Source organism: Cygnus olor, chromosome 14 (genome assembly GCF_009769625.2).
Source record: "Cygnus olor isolate bCygOlo1 chromosome 14, bCygOlo1.pri.v2, whole genome shotgun sequence".
Classification (NCBI taxonomy): domain Eukaryota; kingdom Metazoa; phylum Chordata; class Aves; order Anseriformes; family Anatidae; genus Cygnus; species Cygnus olor.
The window spans coordinates 6,647,476-6,663,164 of record NC_049182.1 but is presented as its reverse complement, the minus strand read 5'-3'; the positions used below and the strand labels follow the sequence as shown (position 1 = coordinate 6,663,164).

The 15,689-nt window shown below is 41.3% G+C and overlaps 1 long non-coding RNA gene across 1 annotated transcript; it reads right to left on the bottom strand.

Annotated features, from left to right (window-relative positions):
* Positions 1 to 993: 993 nt before the first annotated feature.
* Positions 994 to 14,374, bottom strand: LOC121078010. The gene is made up of 3 exons (XR_005824415.1): positions 14,324 to 14,374; positions 11,879 to 12,034; positions 994 to 3,703 (listed from the first exon to the last, which is right to left on the bottom strand). It is a non-coding gene; the product is annotated as an uncharacterized LOC121078010 (long non-coding RNA).
* Between the last annotated feature and the right edge of the window lie 1,315 nt (positions 14,375 to 15,689).

Here is a 15,689-nt window from a genome sequence, read left to right as displayed (position 1 = left end):
GTCAGCTGATCGCATTCAGGCAGCCTGAATGGTATCAGAGGATGGCGAGGGAATTAAAGGAAATTGTGATGTTCCCTCTGGGGATGACAAGAGTAACGGAGTAGATCAAAATGGAACAGAGCAAGTTGCACAGCTCTCCAGACGATGAGATGCTGAAAAGCAGGAAAAGGAAGTGCCATATTGTCAACCAGGTTAAATGGTTCCTTGGAGGGACTGGGACCTTGGGGCTGGTCCCATCCATTTTGTCTCCCTTTGAGCATTTGAGGATGCAGGAAGCATCCTGAACGATGTTCCTCTGAATTTCTTGTGTCACAGTCAAATGGTTTTTCTAGCATTTAGCACTCTGAAAGGCAAATGATTTCTCCAGCATTTTATCCAACAGTCGCTGCAGAAGACTGAGCTGACATTCTTTTAAGTGTGTCCAAAGACCACACACAAGCAAGTGTTCTGCCTTATGGTAGAGACACACCGTTGCTGTGTGTTGCTGAAATGAGAGGCTTTGGTCAGGCTGCATGACAGGAAACCGAGTGGGAAAATATTGGCTCCAGCTTCACTTGAGCCTCCCACAGCAGATGGGTCGAACATTTTAATAAGTCTTCTGAGCAGATGAACTAAATGTTTTAGACCACATAACTGCTGATTAGAGAGGCCTTGTGTGTGTCCCCATGCTAACATGTCAACTTCGCCAAAGCAAGAAATACAAGGTTGCTGTAGTAACAGAATTAAAATGGCAAGAGAGAAATCAGTGGTGGGGAAGGAAAGATTTTGGAAGAAGAAAGCTCAAGCCCACCTCTTTGTTACCAGTTTTCTATGGAGATGGGCTGAAATGGAATGGGAGCTCAGACGCAGATTTTAGAGGCTAAAATTGATTATAGAGCAAATGATGAGTTGCTAAAAGGCAAGGACTGATGGAAGCTAGATGGAAGCTATAAAGAAAGGGCTTTACAGGAGACCTGGCTCCAGACAGTCTTGCAACTTCTTTTCCCGCAAAATATAGGAACCTCGCTGGGAGCCCAGAATGTGCTAGCCTTGTAAACCAGCTGCAGCAAGTTTGTTTACTGGAAAGCTCTCCCAGGGCAACAACACTCTGCAATATCTATTAGGTATAGAGAGAACACATAAAACAAGTATTAATTTATAAGATGAAGCTTAAGTGGTTTGCAGAAGTATTGTGTGATACAGATACCTGTAGCTGGTACTCTGGGACCTAGGAGTTCTTTTTTTGTCCCTCTGCATCATCTGCAGCATGCTTCCCACAAACTCCTGGTGCTCCCCTAGCAGGCGCTGACCCAGGCAAGACCACAGATTTGTTTTTTTTTTCCAATTACTATTGATCTGTAGAAGCTCTAGCACACCCACTCATGGACGTGAGGATGGTATGGCACTGGGAGCCAGGCAGGAGTATTTGCGGGGGTGGATGATGAGAGGACAGAGAACAAGCTATTACTCACTTACAGACCAGAGCCTTTGATGGGGTGTGATGTGAGAAAACAAAATCCTTGAGGAAGTGAAGGAATATCAAAATTGAACGTTAAAAATAAAAGATTTTTTTTCTTTGCTGTTATCTTTTTTCCCTCATGGGACAGAAATAAATGAGGTACTTAAGTCCTCCCTGGAGTTATCAGTTAAAGCCAAAAGAAACACATCAGAATGGAGTAAGACCTGGTGGGACAAACTCAGCATTCAATGGAGAATTGTAAATTATCAACAACATTCACTCCTGGGATCTCTGTGCTCACTGAGGCAAGAAAATAAAGACAGATTCACTGGGAGGTTGGGTCAACATATCCATTGGCAAACAATAGGATTCTGTGGCCAAAACAAAGAGTATTTGTCTGGGTCACTGCACTCAGATCTCAGTTGGAGGGAGGCATCTTGTACCTTCTCCCCCTTTGAATCCACAGCCTCTTCCCTTTCACCAGCCTTCCTCTGAGGTCTGCAGGGTTGGTGTCCCTTTTCAGAAGGGGAAAGTTTTCTTCCTTAATTTTTCCTTTCTCTCTCAGTTCATTTCTTGATCAGGAAAGTGTAAATTAGAGGAGATGTACATCTCAGCTGCGGAAATGTTCCAGAGAGTATAGTACCACATGCATTTGTCAGCCCTGCTCTCAACAGCTAAAATGAAGAGGCTTCCATCACTTTTGCTATGGCAACCACTCCATGTACTTCAGTTAAACTTCATTTAACTTCTTTTCCTCAGATGATATTGAGCTGGATTTGTCCCATGGTCAAAAAGTCTGCAAAAGCCACTCTGAATTCTGCCTGCGTGGGCAGAAATTGAAGGCTAAGCCAGACGAGCCACTTTGACAGTGTAAACTGCCTAAATGAAAACGTATGCAATGTCTATACGTAGGCAAATAAATCCAAATTAATTCAATCTTACAGAGGAAGGTTTGTTTATTCATTACACAGAGTAAAACTGAGAGTCAATTTGTAGAGACCTGAGCTGGTATTGGCCTTCTAACACTGCAATGCGAAACTAGCAGCCCATGTTCAGAGCAAGCTAAGAAATCCTGCTCTTCCATCTTCCAAACAAACAAAGGAGGAAGGGATCAATTTTAAGCCGTGTCTTTCTTCTCTTGGGGGTGATGAGTCATTAGGAAACCTTCTTCAAAGTTCACCTTCTCCACCCCACTTCCAGTGGAGTCTCTTCCCAGATTTTTGAAGAGAAGTAACTGCACTTGAAGCTTGGACATGTGCATTAACCTGCTGCTCCCTGTCTGTGTTACTCCGTGTTCTTTACAAGACATTTCTAACCAAGGGGTAGCTAATGATGCCCACAGGAAAATACCCCTAAACCTGGATATCTTTGCATTAGGTGCCTGTCATCCAGATTTTGACCTGATCCTTTGGAGCCATCTTATTCAGGAGAGAGGGCAAAATTTTACCCTGAAACTGGTGAAACGAGAAGAAATTTAGTCTTTATTTTCTCAGAAAAGTCATGAGTTTCTGAGTCCTGCTGTCAACTTTTGAGGTACAGATTAAAAGGAGCAGCATTTCTGTTAATTCCCTTGGAGCCATCTGCATTTATTTCCTGCTTTGTTGCTAATTAATCTGTTTGTACTATTTATACATTTGAACTGTCACGAGTCTAAAACTGATCCAAATTACTTCACAGCAACTAGGGAGTAGCCTTGGGGAAATCAGAGGCATTCCAGGGCACTTCGGATGCAAGCCTAACTTCTGAAACCTTCCTCCCCAGGGAAATCTCTCTCCCCTGGAGAGAGCACATGCAGTCAGCTTAAACTATAAGTGCCAGGCTCTTTGCAGTGTCTAGACTCAGTCAGTCTGTTTTACTCTCCTAGCTTGTCAGTGCTATTAGCCCACTCCTGCACTGAATTTTATCCACTGGAAAACAGGTTTGCCCAGAGCTGCAAATTGCTTTGCAGCCTTTGGCCTCGTGATGTTTGTAAACAGAGCCAGACAAACCAAGAGGTAGCTACGTATATATAGACATATGCATACACAAACCATTCCTGCAGCTTTGCTCACACCACGGATTGCACATGTATAATACCAGCTCCTGCTGAGGTATTGAGATTCAGTGGCTTTGAGTCCTTAAGCAAGCAACTCTGAACTGTACAGAAATCACTGGAGACAAGAATAGCGTATGCAGGTGCTGGTGCAATTTTCTTCCAGATGACTTTTCCAGTGCTGAAGGGCTCCTGCCATTCCAGCTCTGGATTCCAAGCAGACACAGTGTCACCTAGAGGAGAAAGTATGGCCATGCACGTAGAGATACAGAGGGAAAATATTTTCATGGGAATAAAAGTCATGAAAGAAACCAGCGCTCGTACTGATACAAACTGCAGTTTTCCCTCCCTCATTATCTTTCTGGGTTGTGCTGTGTGTGTGTGCATGTGTGCATGGGGCATGACATGAAGGTCTCTTGGGAAACTCCTTTGTGATAAACCATAAAGACTATCTCACTGATCTGGGTCATTTCTGTCTTTCTATTATCTCCTCCTTATTTCCCTTCCCTTGAGCATAGCAGGCTAACAATAACTTTTGATACTTCAGTGCCCAGTTTGAAATGCTGTAGACATAGCTTGGATAGTGAATTATTCCTTTGTAATTGGAGACGAGAGCCAGCAGGAGCCAGGAGGAAGATGATTGGCTTGCATTTAGGTTCTCCTTCTAAAGGCCCTACTATTTCTTTGCTTCTACTGTACAGGAAGCAGACAAGCTGTTATTTCTAGCTGTTGAGTACAATAGGGCTTGGAAGAAATGCCTTGGGTTTATATTAACCTCGGTATTGAAAATCTTGGCAGAGTTAACTCAGTCCTATACCCTTGCAAGATGCAATAGATAAATGAAGTATTGAGCAGTTCACTGCATGGGAGGTTTTTCAATACTGCTTTAGAATAAAAGCAGTTTGGCACGGGCATTTCAGGTAGTGCAGAGCTGGTTTTGGCCAAATATTCCCCTTGTGTGTCCCTGCTGCGCAGTCTCTTCTGCTCTTGGAGGGCTGGTATAATTTGTCCCCAAAGATAGATAAACTTATTTCGCATGGCACCTAGATAAATTTCTAGCATTTATACTTCCTAATCACAGGCATTAGGAGAGCATTAAACATAGCGGTCCTGGGGATAGCTGCTTGATTGCGTGATAGGATTTCATGCTGTGTAGGAAGGGGAAATGAAGAGTAACAGTAACAGAGCTTTACAATATGCTCTTCAGTTAAATCTAAAAGCAGTTCCAAAAAGGCTGGCATGTGGGAGAAGCATTGACACAGGCCTGGCAGGAAAGGTAATCTGAGTCCAAAGTCAATTCTGCCCTGGACTTGGAAGATAAGCATCCATGAGCAGGAATAACTTTGCATGAGTGACTTCTTCCACAAGAAGTGAAGCTGTCAAACTCATTTTGAGAGCATTTCTTCAGATGCAAACAGCTGTCTCCAGGCTTTGGAAACAGCATGTTATTTAGGCAGTACCTGATGTAAAAAACAGTTTTGAAAAGCCTTCCTTTAAAAGTATTTGTGTAAACCAAACCCAGCAATCGTAGTCAAAGCTGTCCTGGGATATACTGGAATCACAGGAGATAGACAAAGATCACGAGAACCCCACTGGGTTTAAGAACAACAATGAAGAATGTGGCACTACCGGTACAAATGAAACCGAACAATAATCCAGGATATTCTTAACATAGTCAGTTTGGAATATGAGATTCACAAACACTGCTAATTAGCTGACACAAGATCAACTACGATTCACATTCAGAGGACATGAATAGAATGGGGTACGGGTATTTCTTTGGTGAACAGAGTTGTTAATAGTTGAATTTAGAGCAAGATTAGACATAAGGCTGGGATATGCTGAGCACCGGCTGATCGCCTGCAACTTCAGTTGACATGAGGGCCACTTTGAAGGATTTCACACCTCTCCGCATTTCATATTCCAAAACCAAGACTCTTTCAGAGGGCTGCTTTAAGTATAACACATATTTAAAGAACACAATTTGATTATTGGTTCCAGAGGTGGGAGCTTGTTTGTCCAAACATGATTTATGCTCGTCAATGAGATTCAGTCATCTTCTTGATAATATTTAGATACCAGAAGAATAACAAGCTGGACTTAGAGTCCTCTATATCCCCTACTTCAGTTCATTCTGTTCAGTATCATCTACCCATCCAGCTATCCCTATCATGAGTGTGCACTGATGACTTGGAAAAGTCACTCTGTCTTGCACATAATCTTAATTATGCAGGTGATTACTGAACAGTTCTGTGCAGTGGGCAACATGAAACAACTCCTGCAAGCATGTTGATGTTTTACTTAGCAGCACATTCCTATAACGTAGTTGTTCAGAGAAAAGTAGATACCTGCAGAAGAGATGGGTGAATTTGTTCAAATCTTGATAGGCAGAGGCATCTGACTGGGGTAGACGTGAGGGTGCTTCAGTTGTTATCGGGGGGGGGGGGGGGGGGGGGGGGCAATATACCTATATTTTATAACCAAGTATGTTCATATTCTAGGCTTGGTCTGCTCCTGTGAGTTACTAGACACAGCAATCCCATAATGATTTTCTAATAGCAAGCTAATTGATAGTGGATTGGGGATTATGCTTAGCATATGGGAAACCCCTCATTTTAGGAAAGGGAGAAAAGTAGGAAGGAGAAGTTCTGTTAGGTGTTGTCCTCCACTAACACCGGACATACTACACATCTTGTATGCTAACACCCTGCTTGTATGCTAATCACCCCACTCATTAAGCAGTAGGAGTTGATTAAACAAAAGTCACTCAGTCTGATGATGGAGGTTGTGTTAAGTTCCAAAGCAGATCAGATTAGATGGCTGGATAAGTAGTTGCATATATTAACATTAACTAGCCCTCTCGTTTGTAAAGATCCAGGCAATATCTTTCTGGGTGCAGCCCAATCAGCATTTAAATCATGTTCTCACATGAATAGCTCAATCATGTTTCTGATACTGCAGGTCTGTGGCTACGAAGCATGCAACATTATTAAAAATAAATAGATAAATAAATAAATAGATATACTTTGGGCAGGTGGAAAGCCTGATAAGCAGGTTGTCCCTTCCAAATTAACCTGCCTGGGATGGTTAGAGCTACATTTTGTGCTGTTATTAGATTCAGGAGTCATTGGGATTTAAATCCAATGACCTCGAGATTAGATGTGTTCAGTCTCCTGAGTCATCCACAACCTGTGTCTGAGAAATGTATTAATATCAGTGCTGCTGTGCTTCAGAGCATGGGTTATCAAATCTTGCAGTGTCGTTTCAGGTCAGGGTTATGAAAACCTGTTGTGCTATTTCAGGTGCTGTTAGGTAACCCATATGCATAAGCAATATTTACCAGTGTTTTCTGCATTGTTTATGACATGCTGAACATTCAGGAATCCTACTGAAATCTATGGAAGCTGCTTACTTTCTGCCCCTTTGGAAAGGGAAAGGGAAAGGGAAAGGGAAAGGGAAAGGGAAAGGGAAAGGGAAAGGGAAAGGGAAAGGGAAAGGGAAAGGGAAAGGGAAAGGGAAAGGGAAAGGGAAAGGGAAAGGGAAAGGGAAAGGGAAAGGGAAAGGGAAAGGGAAAGGGAAAGGGAAAGGGAAAGGGAAAGGGAAAGGGAAAGGGAAAGGGAAAGGGAAAGGGAAAGGGAAAGGGAAAGGGAAAGGGAAAGGGAAAGGGAAAGGGAAAGGAAGTGTTTCTGGTGCTTTTTTGATGGATGAACATGTCTGTGCTTGGTTTACAGTAGGAACACTTAACACCTTCTGGTGTGGACATTCTGGTGCCAATTTCTCACAAACGAATGGATAGGAAGCACAAAGCAGGAAAAAAAAAGAACTGCCTTTGCTAAGGCTACTTCTTCCATTATTTCTGATATGAAAATATCTGTGTGCACTTACGGTTACCCCCATTTGTGTTAACTTAAACAGTAAATCCATAGCAGCAGGGCAGTATTGTCCTGTGTAGCAACGAGCCCCCATGTGTAGCAAGTTTTTTTTTTAAAAAAAAAGCAAAAAAAAAAAAAGAAGAAGAAGAAGAGACTAAATATAGTTATTGCCATGTTCAGGAAACAAAGAAAAAAAAAAGAGAGAGAGAGAGCAGTTATAAAGCTTCATCATTTCTTTCCTGCAGAAGAAATTCAAATGCACTCTGCCCTATCAGCTTTAGGCAGACAGATGCCTTCATACTAGAAAGGCTCAATAATATTGCATTATTATTATGACTTCTTTAGAGAGGATAACATTTCAACTATTAAAATCACTCGCTTTGTCCAGGCTCATTGTTAACAACCTACTTTATCATCATCAGTAACCCAAGTAGTAATGTATCTCACTGGATATGGTAATCAAGAATTGATTTACAGTCTGAGCTGAGCCTAGCTGCCATTATGGGAGTCTCAGTTGCCTAGAGATGAGAAGTGACTTCCAAGCTGTTCATTTGTTCTTTCTCCTTTAAAAGTTGGTTTGGCACAGACCAGTATCCCCTCTCTTGTACATACCTGAATCTCTCTTACTGCAAAATAAGCCTGTGTAATGCTTATGAGATGAAACTTTATGAAAGTCACATTCTATGAGGTTTTGCTGGCAGACTGCAAACAGTTGATGCAGTCAAAGATTCATAACTGCTATCAAAAGCTGGGAAAACTTCCTGGAAGAAAATGAAGCCTCTTTGCATCATTACCCAAAGTCTAAACATCCCAGTTGCTGGACTGATTGCTGGGCCCCTCAGAGCGCTTAGGTCACTTGGCCACGATGTGCTCACTGCACAGATGACAGACTACTTCTGCTTGATAAAGATGTAGCTGAGGTTTGGAGCCTGACCTTTCATCCTGTACTTGCACATCCTCTGTTTCTATTAGTCATACAAGAGAAGTAGACTTTGGTGGAAATAACAAAAAAGCTGGTGTTAGAACAACTGAAAGTGTCCTTCCAAATATTTCCTTTGGAGACAGTGGATATTTGGTCTCTTGAAAATAGCAGTTATTTTATTAATTTGTAGCCAATTAAACATGAGCTGCTATAGCGAATTAGGCTGGTCAGAAGAAAACGTTTTTTCATTCCTGTCTGCAACAGGACTCAGAAGAGTTTGATTGCAATGAAAGAAAAGGACAGTGAAAAGTAGTTCTACTTCCTGGCTTTTGCTAGACATAATACCTACAGCTGCTCTTTCTCTACCACAAAAGCTTTCCTGGACAGTAGGTGTTGACAATATTAGGAAGGAGTAAATTCATCCACGAGGCTGTTGTCTCAGTCACATATCACCCAAACCATAGCCAACAGAATGAAACACTTCCCTTGACATAGTGATCCAGTGATTTCAATAAAATATTAAGTGTTAACAAGGCTAATTTGGCAAACAGAACATTTAGAGCACATATTTTGATTGGTACAAGGAGTTGTAAACCCATAACTCTGTACTAAAGTGTCGGGAAGACTCCTGTCTAGATAAATTCTCTTTTCTGAAAAATTATAGCAGTCTGGAAAAAAAAAGATAGCAAGCACTGTTATGTGTTGGTTTTTCAGAAATTGTGTGATCAGGTTGCAAATTAGTTTGAATTCAAAGGTAACCTACAAACACAATGTGTCATGCATTCTCTCTTTTTCTTCAGTGAAGATGTCTGAGCAGTTTGAGAGAGAAGGGAGCAATGGAGATGAAGTCGTCCAGAGATGACAGGAGGAGGATTTATTGGCATGTGATCAATGAAAATAAACCAGCTTGTTTTCACTTATTATCCATGTTGCTTCAGATCAAAGTTTTACAAAGCGATAGGTAGTTGCATGCTCAGATTTGAGATCTCTCAGAGGTGCTGATGCTGCTGATGTTACCCTTTTAACATCCAAACATTTTTTTTCATTCTATCTATCTCATTAGAGGGAGTAGGTCTTAGCACTGAGCATCTGTCACTGTATTTTAAGCGCGGCAATCAATAACCAGAAAATCTTAGTGGCTTCTCAGTTGCCTCATCTAAAACATAAGAGAAGTTCTGAAATCAGTTTTGAGCTGTCTCCAGCCCACTGCATAACTTGTGTTAAAAGTGGGGCTGTCTGCCTTCTGCCTTCAAACAGAAATGGAAGATACAGATGTCTGTTTTTTCCGAACAAAAGAGTTGTGCTTTGGAATCTGAATGTCCCAGACTTAATCCTTACAGTTAATCTCCAAAGCAGCATGTTACAAATATATGTAATCCACATTCCTGAGCCCACAGCCCCCCTAAATTCACACCCTCTGAACATTCAGTTCTGCTCTGGCTATGGCCCTATGGATTAAAATTAAAAGGATCCCAAGAGGTCCTCTAATCCATCCGCCTGCCCTGGGATGCAGCCCATGTTCCCTTTTTTTGAGCAGAAGTTGCACAGCTCTCCAGTTTGATGTCCCTGAACACCTCAAGGGCTCTGTTCTGAAAACGAGGAGGAACAGATGCTTTCTGTGTTATTTTAGTATGAATATTTGTGTTCTTCTGAAATGAACAGAGAGTAATATCAGTAACCTCTTGTTTTTATAAAGGTCAAAGAGAGTGTGACAGTGGTTTCTATGGAAATAGAGTGAAAAAGCTTGGATTACCTCTTAGGGCAGTGAGAGGATGACTTGAACCATAACAAAATGCAGCTGGAATTCTTCCCATACTGCAAAAGAAGGAAAGATGTTGCTATCTAGTGGTGACTAACTGGCCAATGAAATAGTGTCCCATTAGCCAGAAGGGCCAGGGCAAGGACAAGCCACAAAGAGCCCTGGTGAAATAGCTACAAGATAAATCATTCCCTTTATAAGATGGAGGGGAGCCATAGACTGAGCTGCTCCATTTGTTCCTGCAAGTCTTTATTTCACACTGTCACTAGATAAGCATTTTCCAAAACACTAAACAAAAAGGAAGTCATCACTCATAATTGCTCATTAGGAGTCATTACAGCTCCTTGAGTCCAGTCAGCATTTATGAGCCTGTCTTTAAACCCTGGCATTGCCAGGTGTATTTATTACATGTTAATTAGTGCATGTGCACACATTTGAGTTTACTGAGCATCTCCTGCTGAGGATATTAGATTTCTAGAGAAGCTGCTCATCTCAGGCACAGATACCCCCCAGTAAGCAGATTCCCACTGGGCAAAGCTCATTAATTAATGAGAAGCTCTGGATTAGCATTTTGAATCCGGGCATGGAAGTGACCAGCTAGGAGCAGCTGAATGACAATTAGAGCAGACTGTCTTGCAACAGCAGGACGCAGCTGCACACTCTCCATTTCCCTGCTGACTTCTCCATTCCCCCGTTAGGACATTCAGCTTCAGCAGAACCTGTCAAGTATTTCCTAAATGGCTTGAGAAACTTCTTGCAGTGCACGTATGAACAGAGGAGAGAGGGGAATTTGGCAATTCAAGGAAATGATAGTGTCAGAAGTGGCTAGAAAATGCTGTCAGTCTTAAGAGGTTAACCTGGAGACCTCAGGAAGATTTTAAGCTCCTTAATGGGAGCAGTCTTAAAGACGGTAATATTACAAAAGTGCTCAAAAGAAGAAAAGCTTTCTGCTGCAAGGAACTTATATAATGTCGATTAAGCCTTTCTAAGGGATAAAATAAAGGGAGAGTTGGCATTAAAATAGACCTACTGCCTGGTGAAGAATCTGCAAAAGCTGGCAAGCAGGACGTGATATAGGAGCTATAGATGTTTATCACAAAGGAAGTTTTAGATCGTGTCTGTTCCATGCAGACGCAAAAATATGCACTAAACACTGGGCTGGGCGTAGAGTGAGGTATCTGCAGCCTTAGTTTAGGAAGATGAGTGTCCCACTGCAGTGAATGGAGAGAAGTTTTGAGAGCTCCTCAGAGCCACTATTCAGCCTCCTTGCACTGACTAAAGTGAAATTTTATGCACATCCCCAAAGTCACATCATACTTTTATGGGTTGGCCACCTCCTCAGGTGACTTCTAGGAGAAGGCAGTGGTCACTGTTCTGGTCTGTAGTCTAGTTTTTATAAAAGGTAAAGTAAAAAGTTTCAAGGGGTTTCTTTCATGAACACAGGTGAAAGACGCAGAAATCCCTGTGTGGCCCCTGTGAGCATGCCTACATCAGCACAATGAAGGCCATTTTGTTTAGTTTAGGGGCATGACCTGACATCTTTTTGAACTGCAAGCAAACATTTCAGCAACCAAATTAAGATGTTTCCTCTGTAACAAACTATTTGCTCCTGTTGGGGCAGTGCATTATGCACACTGACTACAGTGTCATCTCAGTATTTTGTCTAAGAGAAAATCTTGAATCAGACACCGGGGTAATACCTCAGCCTACAGTCAAGCCTCACACCAGACTTGGCCATTCCCTAATGAGTTTTCAGTTTAAGCAAACAAGACAGGTAAAGAGTAGGGAAAAGACAATTTTCCTCCCATATTCCTATACCCGTCCTGTCAGACAAAAAGAGAAAAATTCAACTCACCTAAAAACCAGTCAGCTCTAATATTGAATTGAGGCAGACTAGGACCTTGGTTTTCAGCGTGGCTTTGTGAATGGGGCCAGCAGCTGCAGAGGTCTGGGATGTCCTCTAGTGGCCAGTACTGCACACTGGGAGCTGGAGGAAGGAAATGCAGCTTTTCTGGAAAGAAACAGATAATAGCTTCCATAAGCATCGCTTTGGCTTCCCACAGAGACAAGTCTGGAGAGTTCCAGATATTTTTGTCAGTTGTTAAATTCGGTGTACAGATGCCATTACAGGCTCCTCTAAGAGCCCGATCATTCACTGCGTGAATCCTATGTTGCAACACTGAATAAAGCAAAGCACTTGCCATTCCTGCAGAAGAATGACAGAAATAATGCTCCTGTATTACAGTAGGGGCTATAAAGCAGATCTGAAAGTACTTTGATGCCAGGCTTGGCTGGGTGGTTTGAGCTGGCACAGGACAGAGAGCTCAGGCCCAGCGTGAAGGCCTTGCCACTTTTGGCATCAGATAGTGAACAGGCAGGGAATCTGGATCAGGCCTCACCTCTGAACAGGGAGGATCTTCGTCACACATATGAAGTAGAAAGATTGAGGGAAGTTCGTTTTAACACCTGGGTCACAACAATATGTTTCACCTGGCTGACTTGGGAGGATAGATTTAGTCTCTGCTCATCTTAAAAAAGCTGCACAGGCAATTCAAGTTGCCAAGTGTTGAGAAACACTGTAAAATTCAGCTGGTGACTCTGTCTGAGAGGAAAGTGATGAACAACTCTAGTGTTGTATTTCATAATAGCAAAAGAAATAGATGCGGTCTGAAGGAGCCAAGACTGATTTTTCACACAAAGTGCTTAAAAATTAGTTCAACTTGAAGTGAATGCTTCAGTCAATTTGTTTTTCCACTATCTGACCTGCTTTGTTAGTAATGTAAGAGTAATAGAAAAAATATATTGACAAAACCATATCCACACAATACAGAGCAAAGCCTGCCTGCACTCACAGGGAAGACTATTACCGATTGCTACAAGAATGTTTCTCAAAATGGTTTATAAGGCATCAGCAAGTCTTTAATTTAACTGTGTGCCATTATTACATGCTGAGTACGGGTTATTATTGTACTAATAAACCATAAAGACGACTCTATAACTTCATTACCACAGTCAATTGCCATGTGCAGTGTTAATTTACGAACAGATCATTAATTGCCAGTACTCGCTGAAACGTAGACATAAAGCAAAACTATTGGGCAGAGTTTCTTTTCCAAATTCTGTTCTGCTGACAGCAGTCAGACTGAGCACACACAGAAATAGCTGGGATTTGCCAGTGGCAAGGCTTAGCAAGCGCAAGAACACAACCAGGAAGGAAGCCACAAGGGCTTCCAGTCCCAGCAGTAACTCCACTGACCTCTTTGTACAATGTAGGTAGTTCTCAAAAAAGCCAAATGTATTCTGATCTGAACCCTTAAAAACGCAGGTTTTGCACAATTTCACAAACGTAACTGTTTGGGGAACTATCATTCTTTTTTCCATGGAGGAAAATCAAAATAAAATATTTTGTTTAACTGAAGTAGCCTACCTGTGATATTCTTAACTTCTTCAATAAAGTGATACACTACATTGTTTTATTGCGTCATTGGGGATATGTTTTGTTGGGGGAGTGGTTTCTGAACCCTCTTTGGGCTCTGTAATAGGATGTACTGGATGTACATGCAGATGTATATTGTAGACTTCTATGTAGTCCTCAACATAGCACCACAGTCATCAGCTGATAAACAACTTTAAGAGCATTAGTGAAGGTGTTGGAACAGAAAAATGCTGTTTAATGTTGACAGAAATGAGAGATATTTACATCAATCCAATAAAACAAAATATTTTAATTTTGTTAATTTAGTTTGGGAATTTAATTTTGGTAATACTGAAAATACAAAAACACACACTAAAATCCCTGATCCTATGAAAAGTTCATGTTTGTCTGATTCACAATGAACCTATACACTGAAACTTTATCTGGGGATGAAATTCCAAATTGCGGTCTTTTGAATCAGCATATTTGTTCCAGTTCTAGCGTAAAGCGCAATGGTCCTGATTCTGTATGTGGTGTGCAACCCTCTCTTAATGATGCCATTACAACTGGAAACTTTTTATGTTTACTATCCCCAGAGATGTGCAACTCCACTCCTTTCACATACAAGATGGGATATATTAAGCATGACAGGAAAAGTTCTTTATATGCTCATCTAAATTGTTGGCACACTAATTTCCTTGTGTAAAGCTTTTCTTACACTTTAATACTCGATACAGGAATATAAAAGGTTATCTAAGGTGATAAAAATATTCCTACCACAGTCAAAATGGGATATTCCTTTAGTTATAGGTCCCTGAGAATAAATATGTTGGGAGATACCCTAAAACAGAAAAGTATTAGCAGTACTTTGCAGCTCATACATACTGTTTAGAGATGGCCTTGATTCTCAATCTGGTGAAAGAGGTGATGTCTAACTGGGAGGTTTTTGTGGTTCTGATGACAAGGTGGTAATTTAACACCATGGTCAGCTGTACCCTGAAGCATGTTTCTAATTAGTAGGAGTAAGACAAGGGGAAAAATACAAGCGAGGGAGCGCTCGAAAGTTTAAGGGCATTAATTGCCTCCCAGCTGTCAGGGTAGTAATTAAATTCAGCTTGTTGACTTCAGCTTTGTTGCGATTATGTGAAATTAATCTTCAAACACACTGAAAGCTTCCGTTGCTGTTCACTTTAGTGCTGAAACCAGCAAATCCCAAACAATACGAGAGAGGCATTGGCATGCATCTGGCAGCCACCCAGAAAAAAAAACGTCAATTTAGAGAAATGCGATGAAACTTTTTTTCCAATTTGCTTTTGTGCAGTATTCTCTCCTTATTTATGTCACTGACTAGGCCAGAACTATGCCTGTCTCTCTGGGAGAGCAGAAACTTGACTGACAATCTTTAGAAGAGGTCACAAAAGTCCAGTTGAAATTCTTCTCCCATTCCTTAGCTCAAGCTGGATTAGGTGTGAAGGATTACTTGGAAATTTCAGCTTTCAAAGAACAAATCCTTCCTGCTTGTTAACTTTCGATTAGCACTGTCAACCTCCTTGTGCTATGCATCACACGCAATCAAAAGCAGTTTCTGCCCCAGAAAGCTAGAACTCAAATTCCCTGCTTAGTATGCAAATACACTACCTGACTTGTGCACATGTGTCAAAAATTTATGCATCAGTGTAGTCAGTGGAAGCTTTGCTATTAACATCAACTAGCACGCTAAGCTCTTTTTATGTAAGCGAGGCATGCATAAATACATTAATGCATCTTACATCCTTACTTTCAGAAAAAATGTCATTTTTCTATAAATACATAAATTCCTTTGTAACTGCACTTGCTACATTAATTAAGTGATGTTCACTCCTAAGCAGTGATGTGCCAAGGAGTAATTGATTGGGTGGATTCTTACAGCTAGGCAGAAACTCTGTTTATTATCTCTGCTTGCTGCTTTTAGCTACTGGGTTTTGTCTAGGTCCTTAGAACTAGATCAAATTGATAATGTGATTAAGATTTCTCTGCTAATTTTTGATGTCGTCTTTGAGAAGCAGGCAATCTCAGTAATCAAAATTTGCGTCAGGAGTCACCCACTTCCCTGGGTATGAGATAATCAGGTAACACATGGTGTGTGACATCTATGTGGAGAAAATAATAAACAATGCACTCTGTATTGCATGGACCAGAAGGAGAAAAAGTGAAGCAGACATCACTATTGCTTTTTCTTCTGAATATGGACACTCAGTTAACGTTGCAGTAT